The sequence below is a fragment of the Ictidomys tridecemlineatus genome, chromosome 13 (genome assembly GCF_052094955.1).
Source record: "Ictidomys tridecemlineatus isolate mIctTri1 chromosome 13, mIctTri1.hap1, whole genome shotgun sequence".
NCBI lineage: Eukaryota > Metazoa > Chordata > Mammalia > Rodentia > Sciuridae > Ictidomys > Ictidomys tridecemlineatus.
Window position 1 is genome coordinate 34524950 of NC_135489.1, and position 20101 is coordinate 34545050.

At 33.2% G+C, this 20101-nt stretch overlaps 1 protein-coding gene and 1 pseudogene across 12 annotated transcripts in view; one reads left to right on the forward strand and one right to left on the reverse strand.

Moving 5' to 3' along the window:
- Kiaa1328 (KIAA1328 ortholog) overlaps positions 1–20101 on the reverse strand; it is a 254580-nt gene that overhangs the window by 131525 nt on the left and 102954 nt on the right. The gene's annotated exons all lie outside the window — the stretch shown is intronic.
- Positions 13523–15637, forward strand: LOC144369810 (motile sperm domain-containing protein 1 pseudogene; annotated as a pseudogene).

Below are 20101 nucleotides of genomic sequence, written 5' to 3' on the forward strand. Positions count from 1 at the left end.
AGAGCAAGGTAGATCTTTTCATCTTCTAAGGTCTTCTTTGATTTCTTTCTTTAGGGTTCTGTAATTTTCACTATATAGATCTTTCACCTCTTTCGTTAAGTCAATTCCCAAGGTTTTTTTTTTTTTTTTTGAAGCTATTGAGAATGGGGTAGTTTTCCTCATTTCTCTTCTGAGGATTTGTCACCGATATATACAGAAATGCCTTTGATTTATGGGTGTTGATTTTATATCCTGCTACTTTGTGGAATTCATTTACTAGTTCTAGAAGTTTTCTGGTGGAACTTTTAGAGTCTTCCAGGTATAGAACCATATATAGTGCCAATTTGAGTTCTTCTTTTCCTATATGTATTCCTTTCTTTCGTCTAATTGCTCTGGCCAGTGTTTCAAGAACTATGTTAAATAGAAGTTGTAAAAGAGGGAATCCCTGACTTCTTCCAGTTTTTAGAGGGAATGCCTTCAGTTTTTCTCCATTTAGAATGACGTTGGCTTGGGGCTTAGCGTAGATAGACTTTATGATGTTGAAATATGTTCCTGTTATCCCTAGTTTTTCTAGTGTTTTGAACTTGAAGGGGTGCTGCATTTTGTCAAATGATTTTTCTGCACCTATTGAGATGATCATATGATTCTTATCTTTGAGTCTATTGATGTGATGAATTACATTTATTGATTTTCATATGTTGAACCAACCTTGCATCCCTGGGATGAAATCTACTTGATCGTGGTGCACGATAATTTTGATATATTTTTGTAGATGATTTGCCATAATTTTATTGAGAATTTATCTTAGGAGCAAATCTTTATCCCTCACATATCAGATAGAGCACTAATCACTAGGGTATATAAAGAACTCAAAAAAGCTAGACACCAAAAAAACCAAATAACCCAATCAATAAATGGGCCAAATATTTATAGAGACACTTCTCAGAAGATGATGTACAATCAATCCACAAACACATAAAAAAATGTTCATCATCACTAGCCATTGGAGAAATGTAAATAAAAACCACTCTAAGATTACATCTCACTCCAGTCAGAATAGCAGCTATTATGCATACAAACAACAATATATGTTGGCGAGGATGTGGGGAAAAAGGTACACTCATACACTGCTGGTGGGGCTGCAAATTGTTGCAGCCAACATGGAAAGCAGTATTGAGATTTTTTGCAAAATTGGGAATGGAACCATCATTTGACCTAGCTATCCCTCTCCTAGGTCTATACCCAAAGGACTTAAAAACAGCATACTACAGAGACACAGCCACATCAATGTTTATAGCAGCATAATTCACAAGAGCTAAACCGTGGAACCAACCTAGATGCCCTTCAATAGATGAATGGTTAAAAAAAAATGTGGCACGTATACACAATAGAATATTACTCAGCAATAAAAGAGAATAAAATCATGGCATTTGCATGTAAATAATGGAGTTAGAGAAGATAATGCTAAGTGAAGTTAGCCAATTCCAAAAAAACAAATGCTGAATGTTTTCTTTGATATAAGGAGGCTGATTCATAGTGGGATAGGGAGAGGGAGCATGGGAGGAATAGAGGAACTCTAGATAGGGCAGAGGGGTGGAGGGTAAGGGAGGGGGCATGGGGTAATTAATGATGGTTGAATGTGATGATCATTATTATCCAAAGTATATGAAGACACAAATTGGTGTGAGTATACTATGTATATAATCAGAGATATGAAACGTTGAGCTCCACATATGTAATAAGAATTGCAATGCATTCCACTGTTATATATATAAAAAAAAGAAAAAAAATTTGAATGTATTGCCAGAAGATCTGTATGACCATAAACAAACATCTTCATATATAAATAAAATAGGGGCTGGGTTGTGGCTTAGTAGTAGAGCTCTTGCCTGGCACATGTAAGACATTGGGTTCAATCCTCCACATCACACAAAAATAAATAAAATAAAGGTATTGTGTCCATCTACAACTAAGAACAATTTTAAAAGTAAACACATACATGTACCTAGGGTAATGATGTCCATCTCATTCCACCATCTTTCCTGCACCCCATCCCACCCCCTCCCCCCCATTATGGATCAGCATCCACTTATCCAGACAGAACATTCTTCCTTTGGTTTTTTGGGATTGGCTTACATCACTTAGCATGATATTCTCCATTCCATCCATTTACATGCAAATGCCATAATTTTATTCTCTTTTAATGCATTCCGTTGTGTACATATACCACAGTTTATTTATCCATTTATCTATTGAAAGGTATATAGGTTGCTTCCAGTTTAGCTATTGTGAATTGAGGTGCTATAAACTTTGATGTGGCTGTGTTACTATAGTATGCTGATTTTAATTTCTTTGGATATAGACCAAGGAGTGAGATAGCTGGGCCAAATGGTGGCTCCATTACAAGGTTTCTGAGGAATCTCCATATTGCTTTCCAGAGTGATTGCACCAACTTGCAGTCCCACAAGCAATGAATGAGTGTGCCTTTCCCCCCACATCCTTGCCAACATTTACTGTTGTCTGTACTCTTGATAACTGTCATTCTGACTGGCGTGAGATGAAATCAATTGAGATGAACATCATTACCCTAGGTACATGTATGACCGTACATATGGTACAATGCTACATCATGTACAACCAGAGAAATGAAAAGTTGTGCTTTAGCTGTGTACAATGAATCAGAAGGCATTCTGCTGTAATATATACCTAATTAAAATAAATAAATAAATAAAATAATAACACATGAAAAATGGATCCAAAAATGAATATGAATCACTAGAAATGAAAAATAAATAATAATGAGAAACTGAGGAGTTCATAATATGTAGAAGTAAATATTTGACACTAATAGAAAGAGTGGATGGGGAAGGAAAAGTATTCTGTTATAGAATTATACATTGTACACTAAGATTGTGGCAAAATGTTATTTTAAAATAAACTTTTAAAAGTGCATATTGTGGGCTGGGGTTGTGGTTCAGTGGTAGAGTGCTCACCGAGTATGCATAAGGCACTGGGTTCGATCCTCAACAGCACATAAAATAAAATAAAGATATCGTTCCACCTATAACTAAAAAATAAATATTTTTTTAAAAGTGCATATTTCATACCCTAGAGAAACTACCTAAAATAAAACAAAGATAACAATCTTTAGTTATTGAACACTAAAACTGTAAGTGAAAGGAAAGTGGGAAGACCTAAAAAAAAAAAATGAAAAAAACGAGTGAAAGCTACAAAATAAATTATAAGATGGTAGATTGTCTCACTGGATTATAAACTAAAACCTGATTATGTACTATGTAAACACTTTATAAAGAAATGATGGGGCAATAGTAGGATAAAATAAAGTATTTTGCAAATACTAATGATAAGAAAGCTGGAGTGCCATATTCATGTCAAATAAGGTATACTTCTGAAGAAGCAATAATATAAGAAATAAAGAGGCAATGTTTAAATATGATAAAAATCAATACAGCAAAAGTCCTAAGTGCAAATGCATCTAACAATAGAAACTCAAAATGTGTGGTGAAAAGATGGACAGAAATAAAAGAAAAAATAATTCCATAATCATAGTTGAATAATTTAAGTTCTCTTTTATTTACTGACGGAAAAAGCAGAACAAAATATGAAAGCACCTAGAAAATAATATATGTATATGAGTATTTACATATATTTACATGTAAAACATTACATGTAATATATTAGTATAGTATATAATATTAAATATAAAATACATTAAATACATCTGTATATTACATGCAACATATTATATGCAATACATTGTTATAATATCTGAATATATAAATGTATGAATATAAGTATATGTAGATAAATTATTATATATACACATATTTGGTAGATATTTGCATATAATTCATATCACATACAAATATACATAAATATTCATATATAAACTTATAAATAATACAAATATTTATATATATTTGTATTATTTAATATATATATTTAATAATACAAATATTTATATATATTTATATATATTTGTAATATTTATATATAGAGAGAGACAGAACATTACGTCCAGCAATTACAAATTATTTTTACATGTAGATGAAATAGTTACCAAGATAACCCATACTATTGGGTCTAAAAAAGGTCTATTAATAATTTCAAGAACTTGGAAATATATTTTCAAGAACTTGGAATTAACTTAAAAATAAATGACAATTTCATCTGAGAAACCTGCAAAGATCTCATAAGTAAGAATCTCAAAAAATGATTATAAACTGTTCAGAAACTAAATAATGAACTAATGGAACTAATAATGAATTATATTAAACTGATGGATATTTTGAAATAACCCCCCTCCCCCCCCCAAAAAAAAAACAGCAAAATATGTGACATGCAGCTAAAGAATCCTCAAGGGGAAAGCTGTAACTTTAAATGCCAGTAGTCATCCATTGCTTAATGACAGAATGCATTGCTAGGCAATTTCCTTGTGTGAACACCAGAATGTACTCACACTAAATTGGCCATGACACACCTAGGTGATATAATCTTATGTGACTAGTGTTGTTGTATATGTGACCTGTCATTTTATAATATCATAATTTGGCATGTGACTTATTAGAAAATAAGTTGCAAAGTAATTATCTAAATGTCCATTTTAGCAAGTTAGAAAAAGAAATACAAGTTAAATAAAATAGGATGAAGGAAGAAAAAATAAACCTGGGCAGAAATAAACAGAAAACAACAACAACAAATGATACAAGTTGCTTTGTTAAAAAAATCAATTAAATTTAGTCAAGAAAAATGATATAAATGATCAAAATCAAAAATGAAAATATGCCACAGACACAGAGGCCATAGACATTAAGATAATAAAGGAATATTACAAATGTTTAACACTATTATATGTAACATCTTAAATGAAATAGACAAATTTATGAGGGGTAGAAACTATCAAATTGAATAAAGACAAAACAGAAAATCTAAATACTCTGATGTAAATTTTAAAAAGTGAAGTAGTAATTAAAAATGTTCTCACACAAAAACTCCATTCCTGATAGCTTCAGTGATATTGATGATGATGAAGAAGAAGAAGAAAAGGAGGAGGATGGCGAGGACCAGGAGGACGAGGAGGAGGAGGAAGAAAAGAAATTGACTTGGAAGACAAAAATAAAATGAGAAAACGATTTCCAATTCATTGAGTGAAGCCAGAGTCACTTTAATATCAAAACCAGACAAAAACGATCCCAAGAAAACTACAGATCAATATCCCTTATAAACATAGATAATGTTAAAATGTTGGAAAAACTGGAAAAAAAAAGATTTAGCAGAGATAACCAATTAGTTGCTCCTTGTCCCTCTCTGCCAAAGTGTCTACATATAATCATGGTTAGCTATACAGAAAACAAACAAAATGGTTCACAGGTTCATACATATGAATAACACAAAAATGAACTCTCCTTCAGAAACGTAACATTTAAAAGCTTTGAAGAGGAACTAAGAAAGATAAAGCTAGAATAAAGTTTACTGCTTTCTGGTGTAGTAAAGTAAGAATAAAATTCCAATGCAGATTATAAAGCAGTCTCCCTCTGGTATGAAAAAAATGACAATCATTTGCATTTAAAGTACAGAAAGAAGTAAGTGTGATGTGTATGAAACATCAGTAGTAGTATTTAGTGAGTGTAGAGCTCATTTGTTTGCTATTAGAGTTGTACAGCAATATGCTCAAATTATTAGTCTGATGGGCTATGGAAACTCTATCTTAAGCCAAGAGAATGTGCAATTATGACTTGTATTTTCATAAATATTTTTCACCTTAACATAAGCCTCATCTCCCCAAACAACAATTTCTTCATAACTCAACAAGAACAAAACCACAGTAAGATAACGTCTCTATTTCTTACATTCAGATTAAAAATAGAAAATAGCAGAAGGTAAAGGAGTAAATTTGGAACTTTGACAAGTTTTCAGATTCTTTAAACTTCCATGCGACAACACAATGTGTCAAGCAAAATTATCTCTAATAAACTTTTTTTTAGAGTTTTTCCCTGGAAGATATATGCAAATTAACATGCAAGGGTCTTTAATTTTCAGGTTGTATTATTAAATAGCAGCCTTCTTCAAAAGTACTTTGTTATCTTAAGGGCAACAGAAGCACCTGCCAAGCTTCAGTTTTCCGAAGTGATCATGTAGGTCATAGAGAATGCAATACTATCCTGATACTTTAATCATCTTTCATTTTAAAGCCATAATTCTGAAATTTCAACTGGGAAAATAGAGGGTCATTGAAAATCTAAACCAGGACTCTTATCTCAGTAAATTTTCATGGTATATAAGTTTTGAAACATTGAAATCTATTCTCTGTATCTGAAATTACTCATTTTCGTTCTTTAAATTAACCAGGAATTCTATCAGATCAGAAGAGAAATTGGCATTTAAATTTCTGAGTGTTTCCAGAGTTTCTTTCTTAAAATCCTCTGTGACAGTTTCAATGAGGCATATACTTGGGTTCCTGCCAGGTCAAGTGCCAACTAAATTCCTCAATTAAACAAAAAGCCTGTAAGGAACACTCATGCTCTATCTGCTTAAGCTTTCAAGAAACTACATTCTTAACATCAAAACAAATGCAAAGAAATCCTACCAGTTTTTTTTTTTTTAAGAAGCTATGAAAGGCATCTCTAGAGAATTTGGTAGTTGTGCTAAAGGCATTTTTCCTTCTTAAAAAGAAAAGTTTCTCATACAATCGGTTTCATTACAGGAGTGTATTGATTGAAACTAGTTTCATCACCACTAATGTTCTGCTTAATTTTAAAGATAACATAATATTGAACAGAATAATGTGTTCTATTAATAACATTTTATTGAAAGAGTTAGCTGATTTATTGCATTTGTTTGTCCAAATAAGCACCCAGATCATTTGCCATAAATCTTTTTGAGTCTAAACAGAAGGTTAAGATGCAACTTGATACAAATAAAAAGTTATCATAAAACGTAATGAAAAATACAATTTGAAAATTAAACAGTGCACTGCCCAGCTTCATGCTTTGTTTAGGGTCTGAAGTTTGCAATGAAGATGAAAAAGCTGCTCTAGTTTACTTTAAATGGCTATTTTGAGTCTTAATTGGAGAAAAACTATAAAAATAATTAAAATCTGTTAGGAGAAGTCTGGTCATTTAGCTTCTGAAGCAATTCACTCTAATCTCATTGCTTATATACTTAAAAAGAAAAATCGCTTATTTTTTATTTAAAATACATGTGAGTTGAACTTTATTTTGTGAGGGTGAGAGAGTACAGAACAAGACACATGGGTTAATAGTATAGCTCAGTGCTAGAGTGCTTGCTTAGCATGTACAAAGCTCTGGGTTAGATCCCAGCACTAGAAAAATAATTACTTTTGTTCATAGATGAAAATACTTTTTCTCTGGCACTTTAATTTCCAATGAGTCTACCAGAACCAATTCCTGTATATGTAGGTACACACAAGAACACAGACCATAAACATGCAAACTACTTCTAGCAGGTGAAACCAAAAGGATGCCATCAGGCCATTCCTTTATGGAAGGTGGTCCATACACCATTTAGAAGGCAATTTTTGTAATTCATATTCAAGTAGTAAGATTGTGTTCTACTACATATTTCCCACTTATTTCATATAAACTTGACCATTTATCTGTATAGCTGATTTTATGCCCATTAGAAACTCTTAGAGTTTTTTTAATATTATTTATCATTTTGAAAAATTCTTGGTTTTCTAAATTTATGTACAGTTTTTGAATATTAATAACTATAACTTGTTCTGTGATATTTCAAATTAATTTTGCAAAAAGAAGCTATTTAACTATTTTCAAAAAATAGCAATGTTTGTAACACAAATTTAAAAGCAGTATTACCAAAACTGCAATATAGACATTGGCTATGATAGGCTAGATTTAAGAGTTCAACATTTAAATAACTTGCATTTATTAACCTACATGCTAGACTGCAATTACATTCTGGCTTATGGAACACCCACCACCTGGGTAAATCCTTCATCTACTGTATAACACACCATGATTTATTTAAACAGTCTCTTATTAATGGAAATTTAGCTTCCATGCTGACTATTGAGGCTTGGCTCACACCACCTCCTCTTACCCTCCATTTAATTGTAAAATTTGAAAAGCTACAAATCACATACTGCAGACTCCTTTGCAGCCATGGCCACTGGCTTTTGCCTATTTCACATAATTCTGGAGGTCTCCTTTTTTCTGTTTCTTCTGGCAAGGCAAAGGTGAAAATATGAGAATTTTCTCCTGCTGTGACATCCCAGGGAACACCTCTCAATTTTCTGGGTAAGTAGCAGCAGTTATAGCAGATCACCAAGGATTTGAAGATCTGGCTTCCTAACCCCTACATCTCATAGATGGGAGTTTATTATTAGTTCCCTGAGTTTTCAGAAAGTTATGGTGGCGGCAAATGAATTGCTCCTAATTTTAGCAGAGCTCCAGTGTTATCTCAGTGTATTAGTTCTGTTGTTCCGAGGTAATTACTGGATGTCTAACCTAGAACCTGCTTCTTTAGCCCTTCCAAAGCTTTTATATTTTCAATTTTTAATTTATTCTAATTAGCTATACATAATAGTAGAATATACTTTGATACATCTTACATAAATGGAGTATAATTTCTCATTCTTCTGGTTGTACATGATGTAGAATCACATGGGTCATGTAGTGATAAATGCACACAGGGTAATAATGTCAAATTCATTCTACTATGTTTCTTAACCACATACTTCCTGCTCCTCCCTTCACTCTCTCCTGCCTAATCCAAAGTTACTCTATTCTTCCCTACCCTCCTCCCACCTTTATTGTGAATTAGCATCCACATATCAGAAGAAACAATCAGCCTTTGGTGTTTTGGAATTGATTTATTTCACTTAGCATGATATTCTCCAGCTCCATCCATTTACCAGCAAATGCCATCATTTCATTCTTCTTTAAGGCTGAGTAATATTCCATTGTATATACACCACAGTTTCTTTATCTATTCATCTATTGAAGGGCACCTAGATTGTTTCCATAGTTTAGCTATTGTGTTATCAACATTGATGTTGCTGCGTCATTATAGTATGCTGATTTTTAAGTCCTTTGGATATATACTGAGGAGTGGGATAGTGGGTCAAAAAATGGTTCTGTTCCAAGTTTTCTGAGGAATCTCTATACTGCTTTCTATAGTGGTTGCAGTCTCACCAGCAATTTATGAGTTTACCTTTCCCCCCACATCCTCGCCAACATTTATTGTTGTCTGTATTCTTGATAATTGCCATCTGACCGGAATGAGATGAAATCTTTTGATTTGCATTTATCTAATTACTAGAGATGTTGAACATATTTTTTCATATATTTGTTGATCGACTTTATTTCTTCTTCTGTGAAATGTCTATTTAGTTCCTTAGCCCATTTATGGACTGGATTATTTATTAAGTTTTTTGAGTTCTTTTCTATCCTAGAGATTAACGCTCTACCTGAGGTAGAGGTGGTAAAGTTTATCTCCCATTCTGTAGGCTCTGTTCATGTTATTGTTTCCTTTGATGAGAAGCAGCTTTTTAGTTTGACACCATTCTATTTATTAATTTTTGACTTCTTGTGTTTTAGGAGTCTTGTTTAAGGGAGTCAGATCCTAAGCCGACATGATGAAGATTTCGGCCTACTTTTTCTTCTATTAGGTGCAGGTTCTGTGTTCCAGTGCCTAAGTCTTTGATCTACTTTGAATTGAGTTTCATGCATGGTGAGAGATAGTGGCTTAATTTTATTTTATTACATATGGATTTCCAATGTTCCCAGCACCATTTGTTGAATGGAATATCTTTTCTCCAGTGAATGTTTTTGGTGCCTTTGTGTATTACAAGATAACTGCATTTATATGGGTTTGTCTCTGTATCTTCTATTCTGTACCATTGGTCTATGTGTCTGTTTGGTGCCAATATTACAACTTTTTTATTACTATGGCTCTTTAGTATTGTTTAACGTCTGTCTATGCTAAACCCAAGACCAACATCATTCTAAATGGAGAAAAATTGAAAAAATTCCCTATAAAAACTAGAACAAAACAAGGATGCCCTCTTTCACAACTTCTATTCAACAATGTCCTTGAAACTCTCGCCAGAGCAATTAGATAGGAGAAAGAAATTAAAGAGATATGAATAGGAAAAGAAGAACTCGAACTATCACTATTTGCTGATGACATATTTATATATTTAAAAGATCCACAAAATTCCATATAATCCACCCACATAAATCAATTACATTCCTATATATCAATGATGTTCAGTAGAAAGAGAAGTTAGAAAATTACCCCATTCATAATAATCTCAAAAAATAAAATAAAATACTTCGGAATCAACCTAACAAAAGAGTTTGTAAAAGAGCTATACAATGAAAACTACAAAACACTGAAAAAAGAAATTGAAGAAGTCCTTAGAAGATGGAAAGAGCTCCCATACTCCTGGAGAGGCAGAATTAATATTGTCAAAATGGCCATACTACCAAAAGCATTATATAGACTTCACGCAATTCCTATTAAAATCCCAATAACATTCTTCATAAAACTAGAAAAAGCAATCATGAAATTCATTTGGAAAAATGAGACCCAGAATAGCCAAAGCAATCCTTAGCAGGAAGAGTGAAGCAGAAGGCATCACAATACCACACCTTACACTATATTACAGAGCCATAGTATCAAAGCTTTTATATAAACCTGTTTTATAGAATTAAATTGTATCCTGATCAAAATAGCTAAAATGGTTTCTCACATGCAACCTAACTGACACAATCTTTTGCTATTACTAACAACTCATTCATTATTTTCCAAACTAACGTATAATTTACATGTAAGATTCATCCTTCTTAGGATATAGTTTTGCAAGTTTTGAAAAATTAAAAATTAAGGTAATTGGTTGGGGATATAGCTTAAAGGAAGAGTGAATGTGTACTATGTGTGAGGCCTTGGGATCAGTCTCAAGCAATACCCCCCACACACAAAAATAATTCCATCCTACTAAAAAATACCTTATGTTCCTTTGGAATTGATCTCTACTGAAACCTCAGCCCCTGATGTATTTCTGATTCTGTATTTTCTTTTTCTGGGATGTCATATAAATGGACTTACATAGCATATAACCTTTTGAGTATGGCTTCTTTCACTTAGCACAATGCATTTGAGACTCATGAATGTAGTTGTGTATCAAAGTTTGTTTCTTTTTATTTATTTATTTTTTGCAGAGAAAGCCCATCTCAAATTTTTTAGTGATTATTAATATAACTACTATAAACACAATTTTTTATAGGAATATAGACTTTTATTTCACTCAGGTTATTCCAGGTGAAAAATGCACCTGGATTAGAGTAAGAACAATATGGTGATAATAATAGGAATTGGCATATATTTAGAAGAAAGAATGGAGTAGATTTGTTGATGAACTGGATCTGAGATAAGAGAAAAAAGAATCAATTATGAGCTTCAGGAAGAATGGGAGTACCAATTACTGAGCTGGGTAGATGAGAAAGTTGTAGGTTTGGTAAGGAAATCACGAGTTCTATTTTGGTTATGTTAGGTATTAGTGGACAGATCAGGTATGTATTTACTATTTCCTTTTTTTAGACCAAAGTCCTTTCAGGTAGAGTCCATATATTTCCTTACATTGTAATGGAATGGATTAGAAGACATAGGTTAGAATATTTGGAGGTGTTTTTCACCTCTTAAATTCTGAGTGAGAACCAGCTTATCACAGGTACAAATTTACAAGTACACTAAATTTCCCATATTCCACAAATGGCTACTTAATTGATTACCTATAATTTAGTTGAATATGCCATTGCTCTGTGACAACTAAAACTAGCATGAACATAATAAATTCCACTTTCTTGAGGGCATGAGGCAATTTCATATTATGTTGAATTTTTTCATTTTTTGTTTCTGTCAGTTATTGCCATACTCTATTCCCTTAAATCTCAGGGTGGTATAATCTCAAATGACAGTATTATTAATCAGATTCCAAGGCTAGACATATATTTTAGCTTTGATATTACCCCCATGATCAGAAAAGGATTTCAAAGGGCCAAATCAACATTACCTGGTACTCTTCCACGTGCATCTGTAGCTTACCTCAATCACTTTCCTGCTAGTAGATCTGCAACCACAAGCAATGGAGGTAAAAGCAGTTTGTTAAGTCCCTACAGGATCTAAGATAACCACAGATCTAGTGATGTTTAAGTGAACAAATTCTGGCACCAGAATATATATATATATATATATATATATATATATATATATATATATATATATATATATATAGTATAACACTGAGAGAAAAGTGCCTCAACAAAATGAGATTCACAAAATGGTATGAACTTCTCTTAAGATAGCTTTAATTTCTCAATAATAGGCAAATTTATGTCTGTAGTCAGCAATTTTGATATTTTGTCAGACTTTATATTCTTCCACTTCACCAGGTAGACATTTCACAAAATGTCTGTTGGTCCAAATATATTATGGTAAGTTTTTCCTTATTCTCTTTAGGGCCTACGGCTTTTTGACAATTTACATTTTAGCTATTTTAATCTTTATGACTACCATTTTCTAAATGAATTCTTTTAGATAATTAGAAACAACGTAAAAAAAGAGAAAGGCTTAAATAGCTTATATTTCCTTTTTCTCATAATGAGGTATCTGGAAGTCCACAATCTGGGGCTCTTTTGGCACCTTTACAATGTTATTAGGAACTTCAGAGCTCCTTCCACCTTTCAGCTCAGCTATGGCCTTGCCTCCTGATATAGTTAAGACTGCATGAAATACACATTATTCTATCTTGGAATTAGAAACAATTTTAAAGTGTACAGCCAAATAAAGAGAGTACTTCAAAGAAAATTCTTTAGCTCTTTCTCAATCTGCAGATGTTAATTCCAGAACGCTAATGTAGAAATACAGAGTATTCCCCCTTCTTCCTTCACCAGCATTTATTCACTTTTTCTTGGCAAGGGCTGGTAGACTAACCAGAAGTCTTAAGCTATAATAAGATGTTTATTTTTCACATTACCTTCTCAGAGCTTGGAAGGAAAAAATAACTATTTATTTACTATTTTTAAAGTTTAGAGTCCTTTTAACAGACTCAGTAATCAGTTAAAACAAATATAAAATTCTCATCCACTCCAATAACAACTAAAGAACTATGTTAGAATCCTGGTTCTACACATTATAAGTTTAGTGATTGATTTTGAGAAAGTTATTTAATCTTTCTGACCTCCATAACAGAGGATAATAATGGTGCCTAACTCATAAAGTCAAGGTAAGAAATATGTCAACATACACATAGAGTATAATATAGTATCTAGTACAGAGTAAATGCTATAAGTTCAGGCTATCATTTTTATTGCTGTTGCTATTAAAATGGGTATAAGCCTAATAAGGTAAAAAGCGGATTTTAGAGTAGACAAAGTTTTGAATAGTGTGCCAAACAACAACTGTAATATTGGGCAAGTTACTGAACTTTATAATAGCCATTTCATCATTTATGGTATATTAAGAATAAATGAAGGCAGTCTGGAGACGCTGACAAAGGAGTGAAGGAGCAGTCGCAGCTGCTTTCCGAGGAGCCGGTGTTGCCGAGATTGCCAAAATGCTTTGGAGCTTTTAACTGAAACGAAGAAAAATCCAAAATAGATCTGAGTCTGTAAAAACAGAAGCTGCAGCAAGAGGATTCAGTGCCAATGCATCAACAAAAAAGACAACCAGAGCTAGTGGAAGGAAATCTTCCCGTTTTTGTGTTTCCCACAGAGCTAATATTTTATGCAGATGATCAGTCAACACATAAACAAGTGTTGACGCTGTACAATCCCTATGAGTTCGCCTTGAAGTTCAAAGTTTTGTGTACTACTCCAAATAAGTATGTTGTCGTTGATGCTGCAGGTGCAGTAAAGCCTCAGTGTTGTGTGGATATTGTGATTCGTCATAGAGATGTTCGATCCTGTCACTATGGTGTAATAGATAAATTCCGTCTCCAAGTTTCTGAGCAAAGCCAGAGGAAAGCTTTAGGAAGGAAAGAGGTTGTTGCTACTCTTCTCCCATCTGCAAAAGAACAACAAAAGGAAGACGAGGAAAAAAGAATAAAGGAACATTTAACTGAAAGTTTATTTTTTGAACAATCGTTTCAACCAGGTCTTATCACAATGGCTATACTTAGAACGTGAGCAAGGATTTCAACCAAGGATTTCTGAGTAAATTTATCTTGAAAATATGAATGTGGACTGCCTTTTATCTCTATTTCACTCCATTAACATGCTACAAACTATTGAATGATTTCAAATAACTGCAAATGTATAATATATATTTTTAATTTCTCTATAATTTTATTTGAAGGATGCCAACACATTATGTTACAGACAGACAGCAAGGCTGCTTCTGAGTGACACCTAGGAAACTATTTGAAGAAACTTTTTTATATCTATACCTGTTATGCAAAAGACTTTAAAACATTTGTTATTTTCTCATCTTTTTTCTAATTCACTTTGATTGACAAGGGTCGTGTGTCCTTCAAAGCTAAAGGCTGAAAAGAGCAAACAGATCAGCCTAAAAATAAAATTACATTGACTTCCTAGCTATGAACATCAATGTTACTCTATGTAAATTATACCTTGCCCTCTATCATTGTGAACAGTTGCTATGGTGTTTCTGAGAGTTTTACAGTTAATATGTGGAGGGTTAAAAAGTATAAGGTACTAAGGGATAAAAACAGTATAAGGTACTAAGAGATCATGCTTATCCTAGGGTCTCATAGAAGACCGGACATATTTAACTCATCTTGTGAACTACAGATGGGTTATGGTCCATACACCAAGCATATGGGTTTTTTTTCAAAACCTAATTGAAGTATGTTGACCTGTTTGGTCTGAGAGTTCTAAGGGAAAGTAGGCATTTGTTTAGTTAGTTTGCCCTGGCTTTACCTCTGGTTAATGCTTTATGTTAATAGGGGGAAATCCCTTTATCTTTTCTCCCAAGCCCCTTGCCTGCCTGACTGTAAGTGACTTGCCCAGATTGGGATTATCAGGTATCAGATGGTTTCTGTAGAGATGATTTTTTCACCTTTAAACTCTTAAGCTGAGAATGGAAAACCCTTGATACCTGTGTCTATTTTATATCAGTCACTGAGACATTTTTAAGTTTTTATTTATTAAAGTTTTTATTTATTAAAACAACTTTACCAAAAAAGTCCCCTAAGCACAACTACTTACATTTCTTTATAGCCTCTTCTGATATCTAATACATACATATATATATGCACGCATACACATATGTGTGTGTGCATATATATGTATATAATATGCAGTTTTAACTGTTATTGTCATAGCAACTGATCTTTTGTCTTAGGATTTTTATCTGAAAGCACAATGTATTGAGAGTCTCTTGAAAATCATCTTTCAGATCTTTTTATAGAATGAATTTATGCACTGCTACTGTAGCATTCTCAAGGAATATACGTAAAAACAAATGTATGCCTGAAATTGGTGTTTGGAGAAAACAGTTCTGCTTCTAAAAGCTTTTATGTCTAGTCTTTCATAGAAAATCATGTTTAACCATTTGGGGAGCATAAATCATTCAGTGGATAATGTCTGTACATTGTGTAATGACTGAAAAGCACATAAATATAATCTACTTTGAACTTTGTTAAAAAAAAAAAAAAAAAAAAAAAAAAAAAAGAATAAATGAAAATGTTTGTAAATCAAATGGCACAGGAAAATGATCAATAAACAACAGTAGTTATTATTATCATTATAATCAACTTGTCCCTAAACAATAAGTTCTTCTGCTCCAGTAACTGATGCACAGTTAAGTTTCAAAAGAAAACCAGAAAAATACTAATTTAATTTCACTGAAAACCATCAGCAAAAGGAGAACATTCCTATACCCCCAAGGAAAGGAGAGATGGGACAGAATTTACCTCACTTTTACCTCAAGTATTTCCTAATTCAATCCTCTGACAAATCAGAAAGCATAGTTAAGGATGAGTAAGAATACAAAAAAACAGTTTAATCATGTACACAATTTTAAGAGTAATCACCTCATTTGATTGCTTTACTAAAATAACAGCAATTCTTTGCTATTAAAATTGTTTTTTTGTGAAACTTATAAAAATTTTATAGTACAGGAGTGGCGGGGGTGGATACAGTGGTTCCCACCTTTAATCCCAGCTACCCAGGAGGCTCAAGCAGGAAGTTCATAAGTTGGAGTCTAATCTGGGCAACTCAGCAAAATCCTATTTCTAAATGTAAAAAAAAAAAAAACGAAACAAAAAGGTTGGATGTAGGCTGGGGATATAGCTCAGTGAGAGAGCCCCTCTGGTTTCAGTCTGTAGTTCTGGGGGTGGAGGATTGCAGAAAAGGAGTAACAGAAAAGGAATATAAAAAGGTAGTGAGACATAGGTATGTGTGTGCATGAGTATACAGCAGGGGTGTAGGGGTGTGTGTGTGTGTGTGTGTGTGTGTGTGTGTGTGTGTGTGTGTATGTTTGTACAATACATTCACAAGGAAAAGAAAATAACACCAACTAAGCTTTGGGAAGTAGGTGAATAACTGGTAACTGATTTTTATAGAACAAAGCAAAATCCTAATTTAGAAGGAGTGCAATAAAGTATTAGCTCAAAACTGAAAACAATGGATATTACTAAAAATGAGTCTGAAACAGGGGCTGTGGATTGAAGGCCTCTTTAAGAAGAAGTCTGTCCTGGAAAGAAAGGACTTTTAAAGGCTTTAAAAAAAGAAGAAGAAGAAGAAGAAGAAGAAGAAGAAGAAGAAGATATATAAACTAAAATAAGCAGAAAAAGACAAGAAAGAATTCTACATTAAATGGAAATCATATATAACAGCAGAAGTAAAGAGATCAGGTTTTTAAAACTAGAACATTAAGAAATTTGTGATGCTAGGAGTCAAGCTATACTCTATCACTAATCAAATCAAGTAAATCCCAGGGCCTAAGTTTCTACTTCTGCCAATCTAGAGGCTGGATGAGATGAGTAGTTCTCATAGAAGATGTGCATCAGGATAACCTTTTAAAAACCATGTGGTGACCCATCCACCAAGGTAATGACTGCTGGTTATGTGTGTTATAGAAAAGGTTCTCATCACTGAAGAGGATGATATCAAAAATTATTCCTAATTCAAAACTTTGTACTTCAAAGTATAAATAAATATAACTAAGTTTATTCAGCAAACTTACCATGAGGTTTCCTTTAGACTACCTGAAGCACACAAGGGACAGGCATAAAAAGAGTAACAATCTGAGACTGACCCCACTAATTGATGTTTGTCAAATGAACCAATGCATACACAGTATTGTTATAATTTTAATTTATAACTCAAATTAAACAGGTTTGCTCCCATTATACTAGGATAGGGTAAATTTTTCTTGATATAAAAAGTTCATAATTGGTTTAATAAACTATATAGTATTTGTAAGTCTATCTAGTATCTGTATGTCTAGATGACTTTGATATTCCTCAGTGTTCCATAATCATTTTAGTTCTTCTACCACAGAGCCAAAGCTTTAGCTTATTTTTAGTCTGTTTGCATAATTTGCCAAGTAATATGAACACAGACTACAGATACAATGACAGAGAGAAATAAAAAGGAAAATAAAAAGTCTGTGTTCCCTTACTCCTACCTTCACTACCCAGAGGTAATTACACTCTCTTCTCCAGTTCTGACTTTTAGTCTAACTGGCACAATTCTAGTATTTTGACATTTCTTCTTCAATTACACCTACATATTTATTAGGCAAGACCCAGGGTTTTCCTCACTCTAACAGAATTTATCTCACCTTTACTACCTTTTTTAAAGTTGTTCTTTGTTAGGTCTTTAATACTAGTATAGGCAGAATTAATATTATCAAAATTACCATACTTCCAAAAACATTACACAGATTTAATGTAATTCTGATAAAAATCCCAATGACATTCCTCATAGAAATAGAAAAAAGCAGTCATGAAATTCATCTGGAAAAATAAGAGGTCTAGAATAGCTAAAGCAATCCTTAGCCAAAAGAGTGAAGCAGGTGGAAACACTATACCAGACCTTAAACTATACTACAGAGCAATAATAACAAAAACAGCATGGTATTGGCACAAAAACAGACTGGTATACCAATGGTACAGAACAGAGGACACAGAGACTAACCCACAAAATTACAATTATCTTACATTAGACAAAGGCTATCTTTTCTCCAAAAAAGGAGAACAAATGGTGCTGGGAAAACTGGAAATCCACATGCAACAAAATGAAATTAATCCCCTATCTCTCACCATGCACAAAACTTAACTCAAAATGTATCAAGGACCTAAGAATAAAATCAGAGACCCTACATCTAATTAAAGAAAAAGTAGGCCCTAATCTCCATTATATGTTATTAGGCCCCAACTTCCTTAATAAGACTCCTATAGTGCAAGAATTAAAACCAAGAATCAACAAATGGGATGGACTCAAACTAAAAAGTTTTTTTCTCAGCAAAAGAAACAATCTGTGAGGTGAATAGAGAATCTACATCTTGGGAGCAAATCTTTACCCCTCACACATCAGATAGAACACTAATCTCTAGGGTATATAAAGAACTGAAAAAGCTAATCACCAAATATTATAAAATAAAATAACCCAATCAATAAATAGGCCAAGGACATGAACAGACACTTCTCAGAAGAAGATATACAATCAGTCACCAAATACATGAAAAAAATGTTCATCATCTCTAGCAATTAGAGAAATGCAAATAAAAACTACTCTAAGATATCATCTCACTCCAATCAGAAAGGCAGCTATTATGAAAATAAACAATAAGTGTATTAGTGAGGATGTGTGGAAAAAGGTACATTATACACTATTGGTGGGACTGCAAATTGGTGCAACTAATATGGAAAGCAGTATAAAGATTTCTTGGAAAAGTGAGAATGGAACTACCATTTGACCTAGCTATCCCTCTCTCAGGTCTATACCCAAAGGACTTAAAAACACCACTCTACAGGGACACAGCCACATCAATGTTTATAGCAGCACAATTCACAATAGCTAAACTGTGGAACCAACTTAGATGCCCTTCAATAGATGAATGGATAAAAAGTATGTGGCATACTTTTATATATACAATGGAATATTACTCAGCAATAAAAGAGAATAAAATCATGGCATTTGCACATAAATGGATGGAGTTAGAAAAGATAATGCTAAGTGAAGTTAGCCAGTCCCAAAATACCAAATGTTTTCTCTAATATAAGGAGGCTGATTCACAGTGGGGTAGGGAAGGGGAACATGGGAGGAATAGACAAACTCTAGATAGGACAAAGGGGTGGGAAGGGAAGGGAGGGGGTATGGGGTTAGAAATGATGGTGGAATGTGTTGGACATTATCATCCAAAGTATATGTACGAAGACACAAATTGGTATAAGTATACTATGTATACAACCAGAGATATGAAAAATTGTGCTCTATATGTGTAGTAAGAATTGTAATGCATTCCACTGTCATATATAAATTTAAAAAATTAATTAAAAAAATACTTATGGGGCTGGCGTTTTGGCTCAGTGGTAACGCACTCGCCTAGCAAGCGTGAGGCCCTGGGTTCGATCCTCAGCACCACATACAAACAAAGGTATTGTGTCCAACTACAACTAAAAAATAAATATTAAAAAAATATTGATGTATATAAAACCTTTTAAAGCCAGCCTCAGCAAAAGCAAGGCACTAAGCAACTCAGTGAGACCCTGTCTCTAAATAAAATACAAAGTGGCAGGGGGATGTGGCTCAGTGGTCGAGTGCCCCTGAGTTCAATTCCTGGTACCCCCCCCAAAAAAGTCTGAATAATTATAATATCTAGTTAATGTATCATTTCGGACCGTATTTCTTGAACCTCCATTCCATAAAATGAGAAAATCAGTATCAGACACCTCCTTTCACCTCTTCTCCTCCTTTTCACTATTCAAATGTTAACAGTGGTACAATTTCTTTCATATCATCAAGGTTTTAGCATTTGTATTCTTTGCAGAGATTGGATCATTCAAGTTTTGTTTACAGATATATGCTAAAAATTGCAAGTCTACAAATATAAAATATGTAAATACTTGTCACTGAAGACAGGATGTGCG